We start from the raw sequence: 27,435 nt of genomic DNA, 5'->3' as shown, positions 1-27,435 counted from the left end.
ACTAATACAGCTCCGGAGAAGGAGAATCATGGACGATATCAACGTTCCCTCAAAAATCTGATGGGAACTATTTCGGATGGAATGCAGAATTGCGCAGATTTCGGACGAACAATCCAGTTCGTTCGAATCCCACCAGGGGCTTCTCCAGAGCGATGGGCTTTCATGCATGCTGTTCAACACTGCGCCTGAAGGTGTAATGCGGAGGCAATGATCGAGGCACGATTTTTGAAAGATCCAACCAATTTGTTAACTTCGCGGATGACATGAATATTGTCAACAGAACGTTTGAAACGGCGGCAGATTAGTACATCCCCCTGAAGCGTGAAGCGACATAATTTGAATTGTTGTTGGATGCGTCAAAAACATGGAATATGCTGGTAGGCGGAACATAGGTCGACAATAGATGGGGAAACGTTCAAGGTGGTTGATGAGTCTTGCTTACTATGAGCTCCAGAATAAACTGCGGTCGGAACAGATCCATCACTGCACCAAATGTATCATTTGCATAACGTTAGTATAAGCGGTGCACCGCGGTGGACATGACTCTACGACGAACCCAATCAAGTGAGCATCTTATTCTGGCGGTGACTGTAGAACCCAAAGATAGCACCATTGTTTTCTACTGGTAATTACAAGAGCATGAATGTATAAAGAATCTGAATTCTATGTTTACGTGAACTTCATAAGTAGTTCATAACAGTCTAAGAAAAGGAAATAAGTTCTGGACCACTGTTAATCGTCAGTCTGTGCAATTTAGAACAAATCCATTCAACAATCCATCAAAACAACAAAACAAATCCATCAAAAAAATGAATTCGATACTTGTCAGGACGGCAATACTATCAGAATAAAGCTTCGCCTGCCAACATTCTGCCCAAATTTCATGACTCAATTCACAAGTATCCTTGTCGTTCTGCACACCCATTACATCCGCATCTAATAATTCATTGAGAAATGTACGCCCGAATGCACGTGCTCCCATTGACAGGTAGTTTTCAGCAGTAAAAATCTTTCTGGTTTCGATTCTACTCCTACAACGCATGCAAGTAGGTAGTAAGTATACAAACAACCGCAACCCTTCGGATGGCGACTTGCTCTGCAGGCAAATTCAACTCAAAAATAGAACCACGGCCGGCGTCGTCTTCGTGTCGTCGTCAGCATCGCCGACTGGCACAAATTAGGTGCAAAACAACACTTGCAGCTTTGCCACATCCCAAACGAATAAACATGCTGTATATCTAACAGCTTTCAAATGCGCAACCCGAGTAACAAATTAAGCAGCAGATGCGTGGCAGAAAGACACAGGGACGCATAGTTGAAGCGATGTGTTTAAGAGCGTTGCACAATTACATAACAATTCATATTTATCACAAGACAAATGGTTTATATTAGGGGGAGATCCTTCAGTACCGGACACCTAAGCAGCAGAATTCATAACTACTTATCTTAACCCGTATAGGCCTGAGTGAAAGAAAAAAAAACACTAAAACTCTTACCGCTTACTGAATACTTAACTTCAGTGTCGTGTACTAGGCTGTTCTACTTGTTTGTTTTTCAGCAGACTCAAGCGTTATAAAGCATTACGGAGCCGATTGAGGATTTGCTGATAGGATCGCCTGACAATGATGAAAATGCACAAGAATCATGCAATATCAAAACATACCTACATATGCACAATATGTGCGTTAACTTCATTCTTGTAGCTTTTGTGCCGTTTCATATGTTTTACCAAAAACTAAACTGAAGAAAACTGATAATTTGGCATTGTTAATTTAATTTTGCATCGGCAGAAATATGCGAGTGTACATCATATCATGACAGTTGCTCTCACCGGTATGTAACATCCCATAACCGTGCATTCGGATTTTCCTTGAGATTGGAGAGCGCGATGATCGCTGTCTGCAGCTAGCTGCGCCTCTAACGCATCCGAGAGAGAGAATGATTCAAACCTTATCGCATCGAGAAGAGGAACAAGTTGTTTATTTGTCTTGTCTAGCAGCCGATAGAACGCCGGTCAGGTGAGTGAATGACTGTGTATGAAAGCGCCATCGACCGGTAGTAGCAGTAGCAGTGCCTCGCCATGTACAGCAGAGGGCAACATTTTAATTAATATGTAAAATACCTAGCGTTCCGGGTTGAGTGCGAAAAAGACGTCAACAGAAGTCGTTGTAGCATCGCATCGCCCGATTGAGTGCAAGCAAACGAGTAGGGGTAGGCGGGGCAAGATGAGCCTCCCAAAGATGAGCTAGATTTAAGCCTATATAACGTTCAACGCTCCGTCAACGTAATCATCGTCATCATCGAAACTTCAAAAGCAGTTTTTCTGTTCAAAACTAAAAATAAAATCGATGAAAATTTGTTCACTGTGTTTCGGTTGGAAAATAAAATACAGTGAACACATGTTCCTGTAAATTTTATTGATATTGAAAGAAAAAACTGCTTTAGAAAATTCCGAAATCAATGACGGATCCTGCCCCTTAAACATTCTTATTTTATTAAAACAATAATTATCCTTATATTTAACATTATTACTTAAATCTCCAACCACCAAAAATATAAAAATAGTTTCCTAAAGACCATTTGAATAAAAAATAGCTTTTTATCTCCGATCAAAAAAACCTCGCGGCAAGATCGGCTCCGTAATGCTTTATAATCTCAACAAATATTTAAAAACTTCAGTAAAAATATCACAAGCCAAGGTTGCTCATATTGCCCCACCTTTCCCTAGCGGTCGGTCAGTGTGCGAAAGATTCGTCGACTGTTGGCACAATTTTAGAATACGAACGCCGTCTGCTGCTTCCTACTCGTCGGCTTTTACGCAGCCTTTGGTAGAGTAAACAGTCGCGTGTGGGAAGCATCGAAAGAGGAAAATTCAATCGTGATGGAAAACCACTTTTAGGAGTGCGATTCTAGAGTGGTGATTTTTGTAGGGTAAGTTCGGTGATTGTGAAACAATCACATAGCAATTAGTATGGAAACAGCGTGAGAAAATCATCTGATGATACTATTTAAAATCGCATACACTGTCCATACTATTATGGGCTACCATTTTTTACAAAGAAATCTTTAGACGGTACATGTGAGCGTACAGTGTCACTTCGGGAGAGAACGGATAGCACTTTACCATCAGTTGTAGAAGTAGCCTCGGACAACTGCTTCTCATAACCGACTTAACTCAAGAACGGTCAAGTCCTCAGCCATCGTCAGCGTCATCACGCTCGTGCTGTGTATCACAAGCGAGGTTTTTTCGTGGTGTTTATACTCAGTGAGGGGCCTTCCTTAGCCTAGTGGTTAGAGTCCGCGGCTACAAAACAAATCCATGATAAAGGTGTCTGGGTTCGATTCCCGGTCGGTCCAGGATGTTTTCATAATGGAAATTTCCTTGACTTCCCTGGGCATGAAGTATCATTGTGCCAGCCAACTGCAAAGCAACTTTGGCAAAGAAAGCTTTCAGTTAATAACTGTGGAAGAGACACTAAGCTGAGAAGCAGGCTTTGTCCCAGTGGGGACATAAAGAAGAAAGAAGAAGATGCTCAGTACGCGATGCGACCGGTCTTGGGTTAAACAGTGTAACAGGGGACCACTCTCGGCAGGGCCAACCCTCTGCAACTCATTATCAAAATCCGTTTCGATTTATCATCAGAATTGTTTTTCGATTCATCTCAGGACTCTCATTAGAATCCGCTCAGAACTGTCATTGAAATTTTCTCAATATTCTCATTACAGTACATGCTTGAAAAATATACACATACACAAATTTTGTGTCGGTCCAGAAGAGCCCGATTTTGTGTGAGTCGTACTCAATTCTGTGAATTTCGTTAAGCATGTAGAATTGTCCCAGGATTCTCATCAGAACCCTCTGAGGATTCTCATCCGAACTTTCTCAGCATTCCCTTCAGAATCTTATCAGGATTCTCATCAGAATCATCTCAGGACTCTCATTGGAAGCCTTCAATGATTTTCATCAAAACCTCTCAGGATTTTTATCAGAATTCTCTCAGGATTATAATCAGAATCCTTTAAACACAAAAACAGAATCCTCTCAAAATTTTCATCGGCATCCTTGCAGGATTCACATCAGAATCATGGTTCTCAACTAAATTTTCTCAGTATTTTAGTTTTAATCCACTCAGGGTTCTCATCAGCATTTTTCTATGACAATCCATTTAGGGTTTTTATTAAAATCCTCTCAAGATTCAGAGCAGAATATTTTCAGAATTCTTATCAGAATAAGGAAATTTACAGGATTCTCATCCTCCCAAAATTCTTAACTGAGTCCTTTCAGGATTCTCATCGGTATCCTTACAGGTTTTTCATCTGAATCCTTTCCGGATCATCATTAGAATCCTTTCAGGATTTTAGAACCATTGTTCTCATCAGAATCCTCTTAGGATTTGAATCAGAACTTTCTCATTATAATCAGAACTCTCATTCAAATCAAAATTATCTCAATCTAATCAGAATGCTCATTAAAATCCTCTCAGAGTCTTATTAGAATCATTTCAAAGTTTTGATCATACTTCAAGGATCCTAATCAAAATTTTTCTATTTCTTAAAAAACTTAAAATAATTCTTTAAGGATATCTACAGAATTCTCATAAGAACCCTTCCATGATTCTTATCCGTACGATAGAATCTCTCTCAAGCCCTTCCTTCTCATCAGAGAATCCTCTCAAGATTCTTCTCAGAATTGTCCCAGAACTGTCAAGAATTCTCAATTGAATTCCAATTATGATCCTCTCTGGATTTTCATCGACATTTTTTGGCAGAAACCATTAAGGATTCTAATCAGAATCTTTTAGGGATTCTAACTACAATCTTCTTACGATTCTGAGGAGGATCTATCCAGAATTCACATCTGAATCCACTCAGAATTCACATCAAAATCCTCTCAAGGTTTTTATTTCCTCTGAAGGATATCATCAGTACTCTCAGGTTTCTCATGTGAATCCTCTCGCGATTATCATTAGAATCCTCTCAGAAGTTCACAACCATTCCAGAATTTCAGAATCCTCTCAGAATTCGAAAATCCTATCAGAATTATCATCAGAATCCTACCAGGATTATCATCGGAATCCTACCAGGATTTTTGATCATTTTTAAAGAATTTCATTTATATTCAGAAGTATTCGATGGACAATTTTATCTGGATTCAGTAACTTGCTTATCCATACATATTGGCCACCGGACACCTTAGATGTTTCTGGTTTTCCGAGTTCAAGTCTAAATCACATTTATTTTGTCGCTTGTATTTTTGTACGGTGTGAAGTTGAAGTTGTTTGTTTATTCTAATTAAACAAGCTGCAGGGCTTGAAAACGATTGAAAATTTGGTTCTGTCGTAAACTTTCAATAACTAATCTAAAAATGGAACAATCCCTGCAACGCCAATTTGGATTAAAGCTTTCATTAATCATTACTAATCTTTGATTAAACGCACAAAAAAGAGAACAAAACAACCAAAAATAGGAGCTTATATATAAACATATTGGGAATGCGTCTTTACTTCTCAAAGAGATACGTAGAAAAAATAATACGCAATATATATTTTGTTCGAGAAGATCGAAACAAAATTTAAGTAAATAAGGTTAGGTATTTCAAATAGATTTTTTTTATAAAAATTATTGGTGGGCGAAATGATACTTTGCCCGTTTGTAAAATTATTGTGGGGGGCAAAAAGTGATTCGCCAAAGTTGGCGTTCATGAATATGGCTATCAAACATCACGATTTTTCAATACCAAACTTTGAAAGAGTCTCTCTCTTTCTCGCTCTCCTACCACCCACTTTTTCTTCATCATACATACGACTTTCTACCCAACTTTGCATTTGAGCGCCTGTGCTTCCTTTCTAACCACATCCGTCCAGATACCCATGTACGACTTGCTATATGCCACATGAGCCTTCGTTTGTACCTACAATATACATAGGTTTTACACATTTTTCACTTTCTGTATAAAATTCACGTAGAAGCTACCATCAAAATGAATATCCTTGTCCAAAATCGGACTACTAAAATTAGTGGGACTCTTCTTCTTCTTCTTTCTAGCGTAACGTCCCAAATAGGACAAAGCCTGCTTCTCAGATTAGTGTTCTCATGAGCACTTCCACAGTTATTAACTGAGAACTTTCTTTGCCGATTGACCATTTTTGCATGTGTATATCGTGTGGCAGGTACGAAGATACTCTATGCCCTGGGGATCGAGAAAATTTCCTTTACGAAAAGATCCTCGACCAGCGGGATTCGAACCCACGACCCTCAGCATGGTCATGCTGAATAGCTGCGCGTTTACCGCTACGGCTATCTGGGCCCCTTCTAGTGGGACTCTTATGCGTAGAAATTCTTCCAAAACTCGGTATTTCTAGGCATTACCGTCCACTTCGGATTTCATAGCTAAATTCTAATTGTTTCGCTTAAACCAATTCTTGGCTCTTAAAACACCCATACTCTCATATTATTATAAAGAAATTATTCAAATTTCTAAAAGCATTAATATATTAAAAACTTTAATCGTGATTTTCTCGATTTCATATTTTGGAACATGGAACAATTATGCGTATAACGGCAGTATAGTGCTTTATAATTCATGTCGTTGAGCTTGATAAACATTTCAAAGCGTTACTGTCTGACAACTCCACACACTTAATCGCGCTTTCTTTATTCGGTAATTTTTTGTACGGTGTTCGAACCGTAAAACAGAAAAAATAACGAGTTCAGTGAAAATCATTGAGATTCAGCGAAGCTTTTTCGTATTTTACTGAAAACGGTAGTCGCTTGTACTGAACACATCGTAATATTCAAACTATACCAAACAAACTCAGTAGTAGTAAAAAATCAGTAATGTTTCGGTAAAAACTATTTCTACTGAGATATCGTTAAAATATAATGAAAACATTGTTCTGCAAAACATGTCAACCAAAACGGACTTGGCTTCAACGGTGATGAATATTTTCTGGTCCGGAAAAGTTTTAATACCCAGGAATAATCGAATATCTGCGACGTATTCCGATGAAGTTTGTTGGAATCAGACCTGGACTCACTTTTCTGTGCTGCACAATACTTGAGGTTAAGTTGCACCGCTTTTTGCATGTTCAACGTAATATTGAGACAGAAGTTAATGAAGGCTTGGTACTCCACAGGCTGACCAGCTAAATCAAGTCTTTCCAGTTCCAGATTAGGTGATTTAATGAAACTATTTGTCGCAAATATTCGATTTCTCATTCTGTAAAGAACCTTACCATGAAGAGCTGCCCAACATGCTAAAGATAGAGGCAAAAAAGAGTGGAGAATTTGACTGAAAACAACATACACCATAACAGAATGACTGTTTTGTGATTCCTGGATTTTGTTTTGGATATGATTTGAAAAGTAAAACAAATTAGAAGACATTTTCAGAATTTTGGTTAGCCCTTCTAAAAGCTGAAAAAATCAGCAACAAATAATAAACAAACATGTACATACTGAAAAAGCCAGTAATATGTACACTTCAAAAAGTACTGACTATTTCGGTATGTTTTGACAATTCTTGGAGCTTTGAAAATTACGGAGTTTTCGGTACACGGCAACGTGGATCTAGGGTAAGTGTACCAGTTATGGACATAGTGGTTCCCTATTTCGCCATAATGTCTTGTAATTTTGAAAATGTTTGTGTGTTGTAGTGGTTAGATTTAAGATATATCTTGATGTTGAAACATTCAAAAAGATTTAAAATGTGAAAGTTATTAAAACATCACATATGTCTAAATAGGGAACCACTATGTCCATAACCGGTACACTTTCCCTACCCAAATTTGAGTTGTTTCAACGCAAAACCGTAGTTGAGCCCAATAACCCTAATTTGGCTAGATTTACAAGGCCTCCATTAGGTACTTTGCCTTTAAAGCTATAAGAAAAAAAACTTAAATTTGGTTTGATTCAACGCAAAATTGAGTTCATTCAACCCAAGCTTAAGAATAATGTATTTTATCCTAATTTGGCTCATTGGGCCAAACTACCCCAATTGGGTTGGTGCAGCTCTATCTATTTTTGACAACACTGGTGGGGAAGAGAGAGAATACCGAGAGATTTTGGGTTGAGAGAATAATCGATATACTTAATTTTGGGTAAAGTCAACTAAAAAATTAGGTAAAATGGTTTTTCCGTGTACGATCACAAAATTACTGAGATAACTCTGCTGTTCAAAAACCCAGTAAAATTTTACCGACCTCGGTAATAAAATCAAAGTGTGAAGATTTCATATAAATGATTATTGTAATGCAGTATTATTAGGTGAAATAGCATTCATCATCAAGAAAATAACGAGGATAAAGTCCATCAGAATATCAGTCCAACATTTACGATCCCGGCATTGTTTGTCTCATTGTTGGCAAAAATATAAAGCGCCCTTTTTTCCCAAAAATTGACGCCCATTTGAGTCAATAGGTACGTATAAAGTTTAAAAAAGAAAACATTTTTTCACAGCAGTTCAAGCAAAATTAATGATCAGGATTTGCATGTTGATGAGTAGACATATCGCAACCACGCTTTTGGGTGGTGTTATAAATATTTTCGGAAGGTTTTTCTTATATTTCGATGCACGCCCAGAGTGGCGACACAATAAAACAGGGAAGACGTTCGGGCAATTAAATATTTCGATTTTGTGTCACTAGGGCAGTTATTGCAGTTCGTAGCAAAGATCAAACAACAAAAAATGATTCCAGTGCAAGAATCTACTGCAAGCTCGTCAAAGCGATTTAAAAATAAATGTATTTGCGTCAGCTGGTGTAGATTGCACGAACACCTGTTGTCGATCCAACCCTTCCTCCTACGAAGAGGGATTGCAAAGAGATTGAAGTAGGTACTTTTGTTATTTTAATGCATTTTCTAGACGATTTTAGAAAAGATTCTACAAAGTTAAAAGTTTTACAACTAGCGTAAATATGGAACACCTTAATATTTCTGTCTATGTACTTAGTTTTACGCAAACGAATTTCTTGCATGGAACATTGTATAAGTGGTTAGTGTGATTTTTTTCATAAGAGTATTTTGTATTAGCAAAATACAGGTTTATGGTAAATTTATTATCTTCATTGTACATGTTTGCATTGTAGAAGTAAGTGTGAAAGAAGTGTTTAGCATATTTTCGTTATTTGAACACCAGTTATCAAAAACTTTGTTTTTTAAATCGAAACGTAGTTATTGCAACCATCTGTTCAATGATGTTGATATAATGCTGAACGTCGATTATGTGAATATCCTGCGTATTGTTGTTCTGCTGTTAATCAAAGTAATGGATGTAAATATTCTACATTACACCAAACTAAAAGCAAATGACTAAATAATTGTAAAATTTGAAAAGACCTCATATTGAAAACCGTACAAATGAAGCCGATTAATAATTGAAATGTTGTAAAAGAAATTATTGACCCTTTTTCTCTACACTTGTTCCACTGTGAACCGGCTTAACGCTTATACAGTGTGAGCAGTAAATCACCGCACGTCGACATTTGCCGCTTGATGACTTTTTCTTTTTGAGAGATAGACGACGCGTTGTTACGTCAAAATTTGCGTTTCCGATAACAACAGAATCAATGAACCAAATCACGGTGACCGCCACGGTAACAGGCAGTTTTTCGAAGCCCACCAAACTTAGACGACGTCCATCGGTGGGCGAATGTCACCGCCTCAGTTATCGTACAGTCAGAGCAGAGCGTGCCACCCAACCAGGAGGAGGGTCACACACAATCATGACACTGACTGGTGACGGAATGGTAAGAATGTGCGATGTAGCTATATCCCGAAAAGGAATGCATAACAAACATCTACCGACAGAATACATTTTTTTATATCATAAAATCCCAGAGTTGTCTGTGTAATAATAAAATATTTCAATAAAAAACACCCAATTTTTTTATTTTCGTAAAAAAACACAAATGTTTTTTTTTCGTAAAAAAAACTACAATAGACTTTTTGGAACCACTACAACAGCTTTTAAGAGTAGCATGGTCAATGCAGTATGTACCGGGTACCCCCGTTGGTTTGACCACTTTTCATCTAATTTCTTTTTAATATACACATCGCTTATCTGCATTTAGCTCCAATAGAAAATGGGTCAAACGCTTCATATAGCTCATGAAACGGTGTAAAGCGAAATGTAACGACATGATGTGGAACGCAGAATCAATACAAAATTGCCAAAGAGATATCCAGAAACACGTCTGTAGGGTGACTAAAAGTTTAAAATAAAATCCGATGGTTTGCAAGAGATATCGTTCAAATTAGCGGGAGTGCACGGTATAGTTAGAGCATACATTTCGAAGGTTTTACAGTCCTTAGTTAATGAATGTGTAATGAGACAGTCTTAGTACGATGATGCTGTCGCCTCACAGTTATGAATCAACCGATGGTGTGCTTAAGGAATGTTATTTCGAACTGCACTGACACTACAAAATATAATTGTTTCCATAAATACACCTCAAAATTGACGATTTTTCTAGTAAAAGTTCTAGTTTTGATATAAATTTTACAAGACTGTATTTTATATTCGGTAAAGTTTTAAAAATTACTAGAGCAAAAATATTGTAAAATACTAAGAATAATATTTAGACTCTAGCAACCTTTGACATATGATGCATAATTTTACACATTCCAATTCCGTTAAACGGGATTTCCTTTTTTGGTAAATAATTGAAAGTGCCGGATTGATGAATCAAACATTATTTGAGTTGAGTATATTATATACAGGTAGTGTATATAAAAAATAAGTGGTATGGAATACTCTAAATGGGTGCTCTTCAGCAATTAGCTCCTACTCGGGATACGATGACACTACGTGCGACGAAAAACACAACAAAACAGGCAGCGGACAACTGTGAGACGTTGGACTGCGTAGAAAGAAGCGTTGGCTGAATGGCCCTCGAAAAGCGCCTTTTTAAAAATAGCTTTCTCGCGATAGAACAACACTTTTATGGCCATAGTGGAGCTGTTGGTTTAAACTTTCGAAAAAGAAAGAATGGAAGAAAGTGTTTCTAACGGCACGACGATAATCATACTATGCAGATCATTGGCGACAACCGAAAAAAATGTGTCTATTGTGAAATTAATCTATGGTCTATAAATCGAGACACAGCGCCCTATGAATCTTGCATTTAATCGTCGTCCATTAAATGTAGCAATATGAGTATCAGTGAACAACATTAAAAATTGATACTTGTTGATTAGTGGCATTCCTATGTCTAGAGTATCTTCAAGCCTAGTATGATGTTATTCAGAATAATAGTAAATAGAATTGAATACATAATCATTAACTTCAATAGCAATTCAAGAGGAGCGTCACTAAAACTAAGTGCAGACGAGAACGAACATTTCCAATTTAAAGATTGAATAGAAAATATGGTTGATTTGTGATGTCAAAATTACAATAACAACCTAGGGACATTCGATGCCACAACAGTGTAAGTCTTTATTTATATGTTTGTTTTCAAGAACCTTTTGATAGGAGTTTGCAAGTTTAAAAATTTCTACAAACAAAGCCGTCGCTTATCATTCGATGACTCTTGCAGTTGCTCATAATCAACAAACAGACACCACACACAGTGTAGCTACCTGTTCATATCAACAACTGTGTGTGGTACATTCGACAATTCAAATGACCTGCGTTAAGATTTATTTGCAGGCTTATTTGGGCGGTGGCTTTTCCTTATTCTTAAATGTAATCAGTTCTGTTCAACTCAATATTTCTTATAGTCAGAATATAAGTGTAGTTCCGGAAAAAGTTTAAGACCACGTCACTAACATTTTAATTTTGTGTTTTCAATCTCGTTTTATTATACAACCTTACGAATAATATACAGAACATAAGAAGTTTGAGCATAAAGTATGCTAGTCCACCTACTAGCATGTACTTTGTCTTGGATGCATTCACGCCAGTCCAACTTTTGCTGCCTCGCGTTTCAGACGGGTCTATAAGTCTGCCACCTGTTCAAATGTGCGGCCGACAATGTCCATATCCTCCGCGAAGCAAATAAATTAACTGGATCTCGTAAAAATCGTACCCCGGCTGTTAAGCCCGGCTCTTCGCATTACACCTTCTAGCGCAATACTGAACAACAGGTACGCGGTCGATACTATCGTATGCCGCATTGGAATCGATGAAGAGGTTATGCGTTGGGACCTGGTATTCACATTTTTGGAGGATTTTCCGTACAGTTAAGATCTAGTCCGTTGTCGATCGGCCGACATCGAAGCCGGCTGTCGATCGGCCGTCAACCAAGCCGGCGATACCATCCTTAACCGCAGCTTTATTTTTCTTCAGCTGATGAATGGCATCCGTAGCCTCCCTCAAAGTAGGGGCTTATTGGTTTATATCGTCCGCAGTACTGACGAAGGCATTTCCTCCGCTGTCTCGACTTTCATTGCCTGTGCTCTCAGCGCCATTCAGGTGTTCATCGAAGTGCTGCTTCCACCTTTCGATCACCTCACGTTCGTTCGTCAAGATGCTCTCATCCTCATCTCTGCACATCTCAGCTCGCGGCACGAAGCCGTTGAGCTTCTGAAAGAACTTACGTGTTTCTTGCGACCGGCACAGCTGTTCCATCTCCTCACACTCCGTCTCGTTCAGGCGGCGTTTTTTCTCCCAGGAGAGGCGGGTCTGCTGTTGCCGTTTCAGTCTATATCGTTCTACGTTCTGCCGGGCCCTTTGCTGCAGCATGACCGCCCGCGCTGCATCCTTCTCCTCTAGAATGTGCCTACATTCCTCGTCGAACCACCAATCGTTCCGTCGATTCCGTTCCACGTATCTGACGTTGCTCTCAGCTTAATCGTTGATGGCTGCTTTCACTGTTCTGCAGCAGTCCTCAAGATGGGCTTAATCCAGCTCTAGGTCATACCGGGGCGGCCGTCGGTACCGTACGCTGTTAACGACGGAGAGTTTTGTGCGCAGATAACGATCACCAGATAGTTATGGAGGCAGTTATGGACATAATGGTTCCACATTTCGCGTTATAATTTAATTGTTTTCAAATTATTAATAATTTTGTGTGTTCAAGTAGTTTTATATCAAATATTGATGTTAAAACATTCAAAATGTGAAAGTTTTCACATATGGCCAAATAAGGGAACAACTGTAGCCATAACTGGTATACATTCCCTATAAGCATCAATGTTGTAAAAGCTATTTATGAAGATTCTTGACTATCATGGTACGCTCAACACATCTGAACTGCAACACGAAGAATCGAGGCTTACTGAGCGTTATCATTATGCAAGTACTATCCGTCCATTGGGAACGTTCCTTGATACATCGTGCGAAATGAAGTATCAGCAAACGACAACGTCCCGATCGGAGGTCAAATTTTCACGCACTCCCCTTTTCACCGTTCTAAATTAGTTTAAATAGCAAGGACGAACGTGGGTTTACCACTTTCAGTTTAGCGCTAGAAGCAGCAGTACTACATTTAGGAGTTTGTGTTTTTTTTCTGGGAAAACAACCGTAAAGAATCGGTATCCGTCCTCATTGTCGCGAGTCTAAATTTAAGCCGAAACCGAATGGCTCCCGGACGTCATGCTTGCCTCTTTATCAGCAACGGGCGATGCACTGAAAAACGACACAGAGGAACAATATGTTTGATTTTTGGTAAGAAATCTCAGTTGGAAGAAATCTGACAAGAGCTGCCGAACGGTTTGTTTAAATTATATTTGTATTAGCCTAGTACAAAAAGACATAGCATAGCATAGACTCACTGTACATGTCAATGGTTGCTACTCCGTGATTGATCGGAACTGGTAAGAATTGCACTACGATCCAAATGAATAAGGGATGGGAGTTTCCGCTTACTCTCGAGTGCAATTTTAGCAGATCTAATATTATTGATCAATAACGGCGCCGGCCAAGTCCTTACAGTCAGTTGGGATGGGGAAGGAATGTTAGGGTGTAATGATTGTTGCTTCTAGAGACCGAGAATACCTCTGCATCTCCACAATCACCACGGGAAGGGTGTTTATTAGTGAGGGAGGAAAAGATCTGGGAGTCACCTCTGGTCGGTGATGCGATCCATGGACAAGGGGGAAATATACGACTTATATTTAAAGCTAGTTTTGTATTTTTGTCTCGAGAAGTTTTTGGTTTTTGGAAACTTTAAAAAATACGTCAACATCTATAATGTCGAACAATTCAAAAGACGTTTTTATTAATGACGAAAACTGAAAATTACATGTATATATTTTAAATTATATGAAACAGGAATAATGCCGACACTTGTAGTGACGAACCATACATAGTTTGTTTGAAAATGACATATGAGTATTACTGTGCATTTTGTCTCGATATGGTAGAAGTTTTAAAAAATACGTCAACATTCACAATGTCGAACAATTTAAAAGATAATTTTCAATAATGTCAAAAAGAGAAAAATATATGTATATTGAAATTGTATAAGAAAATAGCATAATGCCGCCACTTATAGTGACGAACCATACAAAGTTTGTTTTAATATTACATAAAAGTTACGCTATCAAGAAAAAATGTGTTATCATAAGCATGAAACGAACTCACCAGTTGGTAATCCATTCTCGACTGAACACAAAACTGACACTGTCAGCAAAACTTCTTGGCGTTCCGAAAACAAACCGTCTTGCTTGGGCCTTCCCAAATACCTACCCAGCAAGACGCTCCAAAACAGGAAACAAAAATTCTCCGGCGACGAAAACACGCGCGGAACCGTGAGCAAAATCTATCGGACGACGCAAAACCGAACTGTCCTGCTTGGGCTTCACGAAGCACTACCCAGCAAGACGCTCCAAAACAGGGAAAAAAAATTCTCCGGCGACGAAAACGCGCGAAATTGTGAGCAAAATCGATCGGACGACGCAAAAACGAACTGTCCTGCTTGGGCCTCCTATTAGCCTAGTACAAAAAGACATAGTATAATTTCTAAATCAAATGCGTAAATCGTTTTTTTTAGTAGTAGTTAAAGAATCTTGATATTCTTTCGCTTATTGCAGTTTCAAGTTGAATTTAGGATTTGATTGTAAAAAGATTGTTATAAACTTTATTCAAAATACACCGAGTTTTTTTTATTTAGGATTTCTTCGAGTTAATCAATGTTTCCTTCAATGATGCATCAAGAATAAGATTTGTATGGAATTCTGTAAATGAAAAATTGTATTTTTGTACTTTTGTTATTTAAGCTCACAATTTTCTCATAACCATGACACAAATTTTGTCTAAGGTGTAGTCTAAAATAGGCCCAAACGTTTTGTTAAAGAAAGTAAAATGCGAAAATCACTATTACCGCCAACACTGATGAGCTCCAATAGAAATTATATTTCTAATTACCCTCGTATATTTTTCCATTGTAAACATTCACTTTTTTTATAATTCCAATCACAATCTGCTTGACGATGATTTGTTAACGTGTTGATCACCGACTCAGCTCTTAAAAACGAAAACAGCATTGACATAATTTCAAATTTGACAACCCTGGACACAGCGGTGTTCCTGGAAATACTCTTAAATAATCAAACAATTGCATACTATACAGAATTCAGGATGACTCGGGCCAGGGGCCTGCCGTCCTTTTTACAAATTGATATCCTTTTGATGAACGTACAATTCGAAGTTGCTAGTCCCTGATTGACCGCAATAATCACGGAATAATTGCATAGGGAACCAACAGAAGTGGCTTGGAAGTAGCATACTATCTTCGATGTACAATTTCAAAGACTTCACATTTAGTAATGCCAATAAACGGCGTCGGCCACGTCCTTTGGGTCATTGAGGAAGGGAAGGAATGTTAGTGTGACGTTCATTGCTATTAGAGACCGAGATCACCTTTGAATCTCCATGGTTTTCACAGGAAGGAGTTTTGTTAGTGGGAGGCAATGAGAATATATACCGAGGTGATGAAGAAGACATTTAGTGTGCATGACATCTGTGTACGGTGTACGGCATTTACTACAAAACTACTGATAATTAGCTTCACAGGTTGCTACACATATTTTGACATTGCGGAATTGAACGAACGAGTGAAAACCATGGGTAAACGAATATGAGTTTCGATATTTCGAAAGGTATTATGAGATTTCCATAGGAATTCTGAGGTTTCGGAAAGAATTCTGAAGTTGCGGTAAGAATATCGACCGTAGGAATTTGTAATTTCCTTGTGAATTCTGGCACTATGACAAATATGTAGTTTCCTAGGAATTCCAAGATGTAGGTGGAATTCAGAATCTGGTTAACATTCGAGAATGGGTTACATGCATGCCCTGATTCGCTACTCGCCACACCGTAACACACATGCGCTAGTGTCTATGCACAAAAAATCGCTAACAGGTAGCGCGAAAAATATTCGTATGACGAAATGCATCTAACGAATTATTTCTCAAAATTGGGAACTATTTTCGAAAAAATATTTGGTACCGGTTGTGCGTGATGATGATGGCTATCACGCCTACCAAATTTTTTTTTTTCGATTAAAGCTTTCATTCACAAGATATTTGAAGTTAGATGCCTTTCCCCATACAAAATAAAATGAGATAACTCCTGCTGATCAACTGTGGGCATGAGCAAAGCAGGTAAGCCATTCGGGTTTGAATGGAATTCCGACTATTAGGCAGCATCCATTTATTACGTAACGCTAAAATTGGAAATTTTTGACCCCCTCCCCCCTCCGTATGAAAAATTTAAAATGTTCGAATGAGTCGTAACGTTTGAACTTACTCCCCCCCTCCCCCTAGAGCGTTACGTAATTTGTGGATGCCGCCTTAATCTCTTGTGGTATCATTTAGACGGTATTTTTGCGAAGGACAGCTGGGCCATCAGGCGCACGTTCGACCTGTATACTTCTCTATCAATCTCTCTTTTGAGGGGATTCATACAGTAATGATCCTTCCGCAGGTTCACCTACGGCAACCATGATATATAAGCTTTTACTTCCTCTAAATCATCAAGTTCGATCAACGTCAGCGATTCAAAAGTAATCCCGAGGGACCAGGAAATATTCACCTTCAAAGACTTCACTAAATAATCCATCGGTAGTAGCGACGGGTGGTGTGAACAAATGGTAGGGACGTAATCAAGGCTAGCTAATTACCAGCACTTACTGGGAATTCCAGGTTCATATGGACCATTTCTATCCACAATCCCGACTAAATGCTAATTTGAGCGATTTCCCGGCCATTTCGGACAAAGATACGCGTTGCTGCGCACATTGTAGCGTATGTGAAGCCAAGATCATCTAATGGATAATAGTCGCTCAATCTCATTTGCTGAACACAAATTGTCCTATTAGGCGGAAGTCAACCACGATGGGTTGACGTATTATCAGGTCACACTCCGCCGCCGGCCGAGCGTCAGACGCCGAAGCGCCATTGCCCGCCTGCCAAATCCTTACAGTAGATTGGGATGGGTAAGGAATGTTAGTGTGTATGTTGCTTCTAGAGACCGAGAATATCTATGCATCTCCAAAATCAGCACGGGAAGAATTTTGATTAACTCCTCTACCGGCAGCTTATTTTTTCCGCTTAAAATATTCAAATCGCGATAACTATTTTGTTTCTCGTTATTTTTCATTCGTCATTCTTTAACAATCCCTCAAAAACTCTTCTTGTTTAAGCATATGTGTCGATATTGATAATTCTGGATCCGGAGGTATTCCAAAATTCCTTGGGTAACCGACGCGTAGCCATTACCCATGCATCGCCATGTGAATATCTCAGGCTACAATTTTTTCATCGTATTCGGATTTTCACTCCACGGAATGATACATTAATGCGAGTATGTTGTGAAATAATGTTGCAATTTGGTGCAGCCGCCTTTGAGTTATGAGCATTTATGTTTCTGATACCACGGTGGACGAATAAAGATCTTGAAAACTCTTAAAAACCTCATATCGTACTTTTCAGATTCCTCCAAGATTACTGAACCGATTTGTATGTTTTTTTTTCAGAATAGCTTCTTATTACCTGACATTGTATAGTACACATTTTATTTTTTTGATAAATTGTTTAAAAACAAAATGGCCACCAAAGCCGTTTTATATGAAGAATGTCGGTCCCCCAAGGAACATCGGAATATCTTCAAAATGATCACCAATGATAAATATCAACACGAATTCTTAAACTAGAAGAGTTGTTTAAGATCTTGTGAAAAAATGGTGCAAAAATATCGAGAAAAAAAAAAGTTATCGCAATTTGAATATTTTTTTAGCGGTATTAAATGAAGCTGCCGGTAGAGGGGTTATTTCAAAAAAGAACAAGATCTAGGAGTTACCTTTGGTCGGTGATGTGATCCATGGATAAGGAGGAAAAATACGATTCTTACTTGTAACTAGTTTTGAATATTAAAAATTACGTCGACATTCGAATTATTCAAAGGTTATTTATTAATAATGACGAAAATATACACATAATTCTCGCATAACTTATGATCTCGCCCTAAAAGCCATTGGTAACCATATGTGTAGCTCGTTGTTTCTGAGCATTTAAATGGAGTTACACGTTATTTAACAACGCTATGGTGAAAAAATGATCATTATCTGGTTCCGGGTCATTTGGCCGAATGCCATTTGGCCGAATGCCGTTTGGCCGAATGCCGTTTGGCCGAAAGGGTCATTTGGCAGAATGCCATTTGGCCGAATGCCGTTTGGCCGAAATAGGAAATAATAGTGAATTACAGTTAACATGTTATTATAGTGAGTTTCGCAGCTGAATTTCAAAGAACTTATTCAACTTGTTTTTAAAGAAGGTTAATCATCATTGATATACACATAACTGGCTCTTTAATGTTAGTTCAACAAACAGTCAGTGCTGAAAGAAGAACATCCCAAATGTAAGCAAATATTCACTTTTCTGCTAGCGGTAATAGCTGCCAGCAGAAGTTTTTGCATTGTGAATTGTCTTTATTAACGAGACTTTCAGCCCTTGGCTGGTTCGTCTCTTTTTTTTTTGCATTGTGTTTGTAGTCAGCTTTTGACAGTAATTAAATCGGTTCACGACTTATGAGTCCTGCTGCAGGACTGGATTGCTTTGATCACTCGAATTTTGCATTGCTTCGATCCCTCGAATTTTGGCTTCTTATTTTCCCAGCGGAGAAATTGTGAGTTTTTTCCTCGTAATTGATTACCGACTCAATGGGTTTACCGCTATACGCAATCAACGATGCAGAGCTCTGTTCACACGTTGCAACCCTAATATAGGAGGATAAAAAGAAAGAACAGCCCATGATCAAAAGAAGGAAAAATCTCTTATGAAAATTTAAGCAACTGCAATGCAATCAATTTTGATATTAGTATAACTAAAAAGAACTGCCGATGATTTATAGAAGGTAAAATTCCCAGTTAAAATATAAGCTGAATTATTGCCGATAGTAATGAAACCAGTATAACTCGAAAGAATAGCCTATGCTTAAAAGAAGGAAAAACTTCTAATGAAATCATTGAAAAACTAGAACCTTGTCATACCGTTGGTAGCCCCAGATGAAACAACCATGAGCTTTGATTCTTGATGCAATGAGTGGAGTTCACAATTTAGTCCTAAATTAACGGGTCGATTTTATCATTCTCTTGGAGCACTTATATAGTGACAAACATGACGTACCGTCACATCATGAATGTCAATTAATTAGCGGATCAATTATTGGGTAACACCTAAGAATCTTACACATAAGTGTTGTAGTAATTTGATAATTTTTTTTGTTCGTAATTCGGCCAAACGGCATTCGGCCAAACGACCCGTTCGGCCAAATGGCATTCGGCCAAATGGCGTTCGGCCAAACGGCATTCGGCCAAACGGCGTTCGGCCAAATGGCCGGACACCGATTACCTTATTATGAAAATTTATTGGCTTTTTTCGGTGAATGCAATACCTATACTCAGAGTGAAAGGGAGTAACGAAAGTAATGAAATGACAAGATGGATAGAATCGCAAGCGAGCGACGAGAGAAATGAATAGAAGTTGAAAATTTGTTTTAACAGAGGGCCATATGTGTGAACAACACAATCGAAACGACAAATCGTTGCCTAACGTCCTAGTCTCGAACGGCTAGATGTTGTAGTGTTGGTCACTACTAACACTAGACAGGCAAAAATTTGTCGGCTCGACCTGTTAACTATATTGTTCGGCGTATGTAACAGTTCTATCGATCGTTGGCATATTTTCGGAGATTGATACGAAATTGACGTTACTTATTGGATTTTTTCGCGTCTAATATCGCATACCCCTAATTTGCCCAAGTGATCATTCGAACTGATGTTAGATTTACTTTGCCAATTATAGTTGTGCCAATTCAAAGTAAATCTAACATCAGTTCGAATGATCACTTGGGCAAATTAGGGGTATGCGATATTAGACGCGAAAAAATCCAATAAGTAACGTCAATTTCGTATCAATCTCCGAAAATATGCCAACGATCGATAGAACTGTTACATACGCCGAACAATATAGTTAACAGGTCGAGCCGACAAATTTTTGCCTGTCTAGTGTTAGTAGTGACCAACACTACAACATCTAGCCGTTCGAGACCAGGACGTTAGGCAACGATTTGTCGTTTCGATTGTGTTGTTCACACATATGGCCCTCTGTTAAAACAAATTTTCAACTTCTATTCATTTCTCTCGTCGCTCGCTTGCGATTCTATCCATCTTGTCATTTCATTACTTTCGTTACTCCCTTTCACTCTGAGTATAGGTATTGCATTCACCGAAAAAAGCCAATAAATTTTCATAATAATAAAGTCATGCGGTGATTAAACCTTATAAATGTAGAATATGTGATTACCAATGACTTTTAGGGCTTTATCCTAGATTATGCAAGAATTATATGAAACAAGAATAAGACTTCATACCGACACTTGTTGGGACCAAACATCCTTTGTTTGTTTAAAAATTACATAAATGTAACACCATAGACAAACAGACGTCCGCTCTTATCGATGTCCATCAACCCCATTTTTACGGTCAATTCAAATATATGGTAGATGGCCAATCCACCACACGCAGAGGTCGCATCGTTTTTGTTCGTGTTTGCCGTTTAAACACTATCGCCACCTGTTGGCTCTGTTAGATTCCGCAATCAATTAACGACAGGGACACTAGCGTACATAGAAGAATACAAAACAACCAAAGTTTTACAGTAATTCTAGTAATACACTTCCTTTATTCTAACAACAATCCAACTTAACTTGCTCTTTTCTCCAATCTCTAGACAACAATAACAAATCCACACGCACTTCTGTATGTCATTCTAAGGGCCGGACACTGCAGTCTTTTATCATCCTACCAAGTGAGGGGTCGGACACTACCATTTGTCCAACAGGCCCATCGGCCAAACCGAATGGTTTTAGCATGGGGCGTACATGTTATCGCGAGAATGAGTTTGATCGCGATTTGTTATAAGTGTTACGTCTGTTTGTCCGTGGTAACCCTGTCACGATAGAAATGTGTTATCATAAGCATGGAACGAGCTCACCACCGGTTAGTAATTCATCCTGACACTTGTACAATGCAAACCGAACACGATTGATCCTGGCGTCCCGAAAACAAACCGTCTTGCTTGGGTTTCCGAAGTACTCTCCGGCGATCTTGTTTTTGAACAGATGCTACATGTAGTAAAGTTGAACGTTTTTTGTGGAGTTTTAATGGGTGATATTAACTTTGGGTCAAGCTGTATAAAATGTATATATAATTAGCACAGACAAACAGACGTAACAATTAGAACAAATTGTTATTAAAATCATAGTCACGAGAACATGTACGCCCAATGCTAAAATCGGCGTGTATCCTATTACAAAAGAAATTTAGATATCTTTTTCTTTTTGGCATTACGTCCTCACTGGGACAAAGCCTGCTTCTCAGCTTAGTGTTCTTATGAGCACTTCCACAGTTATTAACTGAGAGCTTTCTTTGCTAAAGTTGCCATTCTCGCCAGGGTTGTTAACGTTAATCAACGATTAACGCCGTTTCGTTAATTCGTTGACGTTAACCTGTAACGATTAAGGAAGCTTGCGTTGATTGCGTTGAAAAACAATTTAACGATAACGTTAAGGTGATTATAGAACGAAGCCACGCCTCAAATTTTCAAGAGCACAAGACTTGAGAACCAAACAGCGCTCCGCGTAGAAAATCTATCCCATTGGTCATCACCAGCAAGCAAGCAGTTTGATTGGTTTTCAACGCGAACTGTTGTCAGATACTCTCGTCTTGTGCACTTGAAAATGCAAAGTTTGGCTTCGTTTTATAATCACCTTAACGTACAGCGTTAGTTCAACGTCAACGACTTCGTTATTTCTAACGTTAACGATTTGAAGATTCTAATGTCTGAAAAAAAATAACCGAAACACTGAAACATGCCATGTTTACAAACGAAGCAAAAAAAAGCTTGATCTCACTGCAGGTTTTATAGAATGTTAACTGACTTTCTCTTAGTCAGATTTGATGGAATATGCTGTTTATATTAGAGCTCCACAATCTAGGAAGTGGGAAAATTTGCTCTACGACCATTGCCACTTTCGATTGCAATGAAAACTTTTGTCTGCTATGGTATGTTAGGGACCCTAACTTAGGGTATTATAGCAACTTGTATTTGAAAATGAGAATCCTGGAGGCGGTCACTCAGGAACATTTGGTTTTTGGATTAGTAAGAAAGGACACCGTGTGCTGGCTGGAGGCAAAGAAAGTCGCTTTCTGGCAACGAATTCAGCCCATTGTTGTGGATTGCTGGGCAGCGAGAGATCTTAGGACGGATACAATATTTCTAGGAAAATCTTTGCAATTTGTTCTCCCAAGCAATCACAAACTGACGTTCAAAGAGGCTGACCTGATCTGCACAGTGAACTTAGATTTTTTAAATCAATTTTCCATGGATACGGGGCGTCAGCATAGAAACGTGTTGTTTATTGAAGTTTCGAAACATTCTCGGAGAATCTGTATGAAACATAAAATCAACGCTTGGGTTAACGGTGATCGTTGACGTTGATTCAACGCAAACACGTTAACGTTGACGCTAACAAACATGAAAATTAACGCGACGACGTTGACGTTGATCCAGAGCACAATCAACGTTAACGACGTTTATCGCATTCGTATATCGTGTGGCAGGTACGATTATACAAAATTATACTCTATGCCCAGGGAAATCAAGTAAATTTCCATCACGAAAAGATCCTGGACCGACCGGGAATTGAACCCAGACACCTTTAGCACAGACAAACCGACGTAACACTTAGAACAAAACGCGATCAAAATCATAGTCGAGAGAATATGCACGTCCAATGCTAAAATCGGTGTGTTTGGCTGATGGGCCAACAGATGGCGTATGTGTAAACGGCAAATACGAACTCTCAGATACGAATAAAACTATGGGAGCGCTGCGGGTGGTGGATTGACCATCTAGGGAAAGTGTACCAGTTATGGTCATAGTGATTCTCTATTTGGCCATATGTATAATTTCGACAAGTTTAACATTTTTATTCTTTTTAAATGTTTAGACATCAAGATATATCCTATATCTTACAACTAAAAACTAAATTGTGGGCTTCGTGGCCGAGCGGTTAGCGGCGTCAGTCGTTTAGGCGTATTTTGTCACGAAGCGTGGGTTCGATTCCCGCTCCAGTCGGAGGAAACTTTTCGTCAAACGGAAAATTCTCCACTGGGCTACTGGGTGTTCCGTGTTGTCCGTTGCCTAATGTTAGTGTGCAGCCTTTGGTTGAAGACGGTGTAAATTGTCTTTAACCACAAAAAAACTTTCGAAATGTGCAAATATTAAAATTATCGTGTATGGCGAAATAGGGAACCACTATGGTACATCTACCCTACAATATATTTGAATCGACTGTTAAAAAAGTGGTCGATGGACAATGAGAGTGTGACGTCTGTTTGTCTGTGCCTTTAGCATTGCTTTGCTTTGTAGCCGCGGAATCTAACCACTCGGCTAAGGAAGGCCCCTATTCAGGTAGGGAGACTTACGGCTTCGGCACCATTCGACTATTATCGCCAACCAATTTTCATACGCCAAATACAGTGTTTTTCTATTAAAACACACCAATGAAAATATTCAGATGATTCTTTGCTCTGTAAGCTTCCCACTGACGAGATTTCCGAAACAGAACAAACAATTTTGCCAGAGATGTCATCAATTCAAATGAACACGGCTCAAAATGCGAGTGATTTGGAGCTGCCGAACAGATTCGCCTGCAGCGCTTATGGGAAAGTTGCCGATGAGAATAAGGCTGCCGACAATAGTCACACTGACTGTCGGTGTGAATCGATAGAGGATTGAGCAGTGCATGAAAACAAACAAACAAACACGTAATTTGGCTGCTGATGTTCGAGGAAATTACAAAAGTAACGCGACATCGGCTTAGGCTGCCGAAAATACGTAAGTTCCCCTATATTAGATAGTTTTAAAATGTCTTAGGTTTCTCTTGCTGACAAATGTTTCAATACAAGAATAACTCCAAAAGGTTTATTAGGTATGCAAAAAAAAAAAAATTTGAAGAGCTTTAACCCAAAAACGTCCTCCAATTCTTCACTCTTGTCATCCATGTATGTTCCCTGATCCACAATCAATGTCGCTTCTTGCTGAAGCGCTGATATGAGGTGACGACGTACTGCCACACTCTCCGGATCCAAGCCCGATCGGGTCATCGACTGACAATCGACGTTGTCAATGGAATTGCAAAATGATTGCACAACATTGTTGTAAGTGTCCTGCCACTATCTATCGAAAGGTAATTGCAATCGAAGCGAACCCATGTTAGCAAACATAACATCACAGAATTCCATACAAAGCACATTAATCTACCGGATCCTTCCTAAAGGCAGTAAGGTGGTCACAAAGCGGTACTCACCGTAATCTGCAACACGTCGAATAAATATCCTATTTCGTTTCAGGTTTGGTCCTGTCGTTTCCCCGGGATGTTTTACACGGTCCGGGAATTGATCGCCTTAGCAAATTTTTAGCTGGTCAAACTAAAATATTCCTTCGTTTACTTTTGTTTTCTACCAGTAGAATCCAAGCAGGCTCACAAAAGGGAAGCCTTTTCGATTCTTCTTTCTTTTTTTTTTCGCTCGTTGTGTCGCTCCCTTTCACGAGTCGGATGGAGAAAAAAAAAGCGTAAAATTCCAGCAGATTTCTTTCACGGTTTTCACCTGAGCAAGCGGCACATTTTCTTCGTTTCGCCAGCAAATTCGAACAACGCACACCTGTCACACGCACAAAATCAAACAATTCTGGGAGAGCACCTCCGAAATTCACAACTTTTTAACGCACTCCCGGAAAAAGCACTGAAAATATTCCAATTTTACTGCTGCACTCGCACACAAAATTCGCATCCACAGAAACGCACCGCAACGAACGACAACGACGACGTTTTCTACCGAACTCTGAATAATCTCTCGAAGAGTCTTGTGTCGTGCTGCTGCAGTAGTAGACGATGCAAGCAAAGCACCCATACAGACGTCCTAGATACAGACAGCCAACTTCAAAGCGGACGAAAGCCGACATCGGCCGATTATCGTTGTATTGGTGACATCGGTGGGCTACGAGAATGACAGCTAGCCACACTGAACTAAATTTTATGACATTTTTATCTGTTTTGCAACTGACTAGGGGAGAAATCAGCAAAATGATTGTCACATTTAGGAATAAGTTAGCTTAACAAAATATGTAATAATTTACAATAGCAATAGGTCAGAAAAATGAATGCGACGTCGTTCTGTCCAGCCACCCCCTCCATTGTTATGAAATTTGTGCATGGGCGGGCAGCGCAAGATGGGTACAATGTACTACATAATATATTATAGAATAAAGTGAACCCGCCTTGGTGCACATCGCCAGGATTACAAGAATTGTTATAGTAATTATGATAACTACGGTTTTGATTTCCTTAAGGGGGCAGCATCTGTCAATGATTTTAAAATTTTCAAAAGCTGGTTTATCGTTCATTATCAAGGAAAATAACATCAAAATGTGTTTACTCTATTCTATTCTCCAATTGAAACAAAGTGAACATATTTTATTGAAATAAATTTATTTTTAACATGCTTAGAAACAACATTTCAAGATTCTATGACGAGGATGACGGATTCTTGAACATTAACCATTGGGGTCCCACTAGCGTCTATAGAACTTTGCAGAAGCGCTCGGATTGGTTGCAAACTGGTGATGATCAGTAGATCGAGTTTTCAGCTCAGAGCGCTGTTTGGATCTCTAGACTAGTGCTCTTGAAAATTCGAGGTTTGGCTTCGTTTCAAAAAAGACACCGACAAGTCCAGTGGACGATTTGCCCTTTTGAAGGAAACTTTGCACTAGACAACGGGCTAGCATGCAACGTCCAGTCACACAGTAGAAATACATTTCTGACGAAAAGTTTTCCGGACTAAAGTGGGAACCCACACTTCTTGACTTGATGCAGCTAAATGCTTGGTAACGCCAACCGCACGGCAACGAAGCCCAGCGTTTATAACAGAGGGCTGGCACGGCTGTCATCCTGCATACACTTCGGCTCTTCCTCACATCGTTTTTTGGTACTTCGCGTTTCGGTACCCACTTTCTGGTCGGTTTGCCCTAACTTGCCCCTGATTTTCGAGTATACGGCTCATGTGCTGCCTGTGCTAGTTTCTGACAATTAAATATATTGCATTGAATCGTTGTATTTGATGACGCTTTTACTCTTTTCGACATTTTGATGAATGTTTTACGCATCAATGAGATATCTTTGATGTCTCCTATGCAAAAAATCATATGTTTTGTCAGTCCCAAAAGAAACAAAACAAAGACACTGGACGCCATGTTGAATCTCTGTTGGGTAGGTAATTATTGGCTCATTTCACCCCCTGGTTTATAATAAGCTTAAACGTACTACTTTGAGTAATAATGTGCCGTTACACATAGAAAACTACCGTTAAAATAGTGGGGCGAATAGAAACAAAGCGAAAGCCTCGAAATTCTACATATGAGTGCTATTGACTTCGCAGCACCAATCTGGAGTTCGCCGGTTGGACTTCCGAAGCGAAGTTTTGAACGAACTAACTGTCATTGCTCTGCAGGCTCGGCTTTTATCACGACTGTTTTAGAAAACTGTCCAACATCACGTCGACGGAAGAAGTTTCACCACAACGGAGGATTTGTCAGTTCGAGCGCGCCAAAATCCTTCCGATTGAAAATGTGTTGGCGGTGCTTAAGGTGCAACTGTTTGCTATCCATAAATGATGATCGATTTTGTAGTTTTGGGGATGTGATATCGGTTCTACCGGACATAGATGAACTGAAAGTGTATCAACATGCCTGTTGTTAGCAAGCATATGATCCGGATAGATCACCGAATGATCGATATGATATACACCAGAAATATTTTCTTTTCAACGATAGTTTGAACATAGATTGTTCATGGATGCCACGATGAGTCTATCGTGTGTTACCTTAAGTTCGTTGATAAAGAAGAGGAAAATGAGCGAAGTTCTTTTT

General features: G+C 39.0%; 1 protein-coding gene across 3 annotated transcripts in view; it reads right to left on the bottom strand.

Annotated features, from left to right (window-relative positions):
• LOC5577461 (ubiquitin carboxyl-terminal hydrolase 64E) overlaps positions 1-25,373 on the bottom strand; it is a 67,936-nt gene extending 42,563 nt beyond the window's left edge. Inside the window, exons 1-2 of one of the 3 annotated variants that reach the window (XM_021843406.1) lie at positions 25,119-25,373; positions 24,818-24,938 (exon numbers count right to left, since the gene is read on the bottom strand). The gene's annotated coding sequence lies outside the window, so the exon portion shown is untranslated. Of the gene's footprint in view, positions 1-24,817 lie in introns of all 3 variants that reach the window. The other 2 variants (XM_001663337.2, XM_021843408.1) reach the window with 2 other exon arrangements.
• Positions 25,374-27,435: the final 2,062 nt, after the last annotated feature.

Source organism: Aedes aegypti, chromosome 2 (assembly GCF_002204515.2).
Source record: "Aedes aegypti strain LVP_AGWG chromosome 2, AaegL5.0 Primary Assembly, whole genome shotgun sequence".
NCBI classification, from domain to species: Eukaryota; Metazoa; Arthropoda; class Insecta; order Diptera; family Culicidae; genus Aedes; species Aedes aegypti.
This window is presented reverse-complemented; position numbering and strand designations above follow the sequence as displayed.